The 962-nt window shown below is 34.2% G+C and overlaps 1 protein-coding gene across 1 annotated transcript in view; it reads left to right on the forward strand.

Annotated features, from left to right (window-relative positions):
* LOC107670306 (dedicator of cytokinesis protein 9-like) overlaps window positions 1-962 on the forward strand; it is a 12755-nt gene that overhangs the window by 3203 nt on the left and 8590 nt on the right. The window lies entirely within an intron of this gene.

Consider the following 962-nt stretch of genomic DNA (forward strand, 5'->3'; position numbering starts at 1 on the left):
TTATTCTAATATGTCCATTTGGTGCTCAAGAAACATTTCTTATTATTATTGCTAAAAACAGTTGTGCTGCTTAATATTTTTGTAGAATCCGTGATAAAAAAGTTCAGGATTCTGTGATGAATAAAAAGTTCAAAAGAATAACATTTATTTGAGATCGAACTCTTTTATAACGTTATAATAGTCTTTGTCACTTTTTATCGATTCAATGCATTCTCACTTAATTTAGTTTCCTTACAAAAAATCTATATATAGCAGTGCCACAACACCAAAATACTACATAGCTAGTGTAGAAGTGATACGGCAGAACAAAAGAGGAAAGAGATTTTTTTAAAGAACTACTGTTTATTAAAAATAAGTGGCATTATTTATGTTTGTGGATTAGTTAGTTGTTCACAGAGAAGGTAGGCCTGGGAGATAAAATGGTATCGATATTTATCGACGGTACACCTTGTTCGATAACGATATAAAAAATGTTCGATATAGTGCACGATATAGGCACGTGCTATGAGTGACGCAGACAGCACACACAAACATGAACACATGCTGAATTGAGTGCTGTGCCTGCGATGAGGAGATTGTGAATAAAAAAATGAATATTAGTCAAATTTAAAATAAACATTTGCATTTGAATGCAAAAATAGTATAATCAAATGTTAGGAGTGCGTCAGGGAGCGTCATCAGTGGAGCACGAGATGCGGTGATGATGATGTAATTGACGTTTTTGCGTTTTAATGTTTTGTTAGTCTAGCCCACGAGACGCGCAGTTGTGCGTTATTCATTCAAAATATTAGAGAAATATAGTAGCTCAATGCATAGAAGATCTTGATTAGGTTAAAACCTAAACCAAGCCATCCACACAGAATGCATATTCAGCGCATTTTTAGACGGACAAATATGACTTCTGCACTCACGTCTCACACAAGAGATGTATAGAAAGCCATGCAAAGTTAAAACAGTTTGAA

Source organism: Sinocyclocheilus anshuiensis, unplaced genomic scaffold (assembly GCF_001515605.1).
Source record: "Sinocyclocheilus anshuiensis isolate Anshui unplaced genomic scaffold, SAMN03320099.WGS_v1.1 scaffold732, whole genome shotgun sequence".
In the NCBI taxonomy this organism is placed as follows: domain Eukaryota; kingdom Metazoa; phylum Chordata; class Actinopteri; order Cypriniformes; family Cyprinidae; genus Sinocyclocheilus; species Sinocyclocheilus anshuiensis.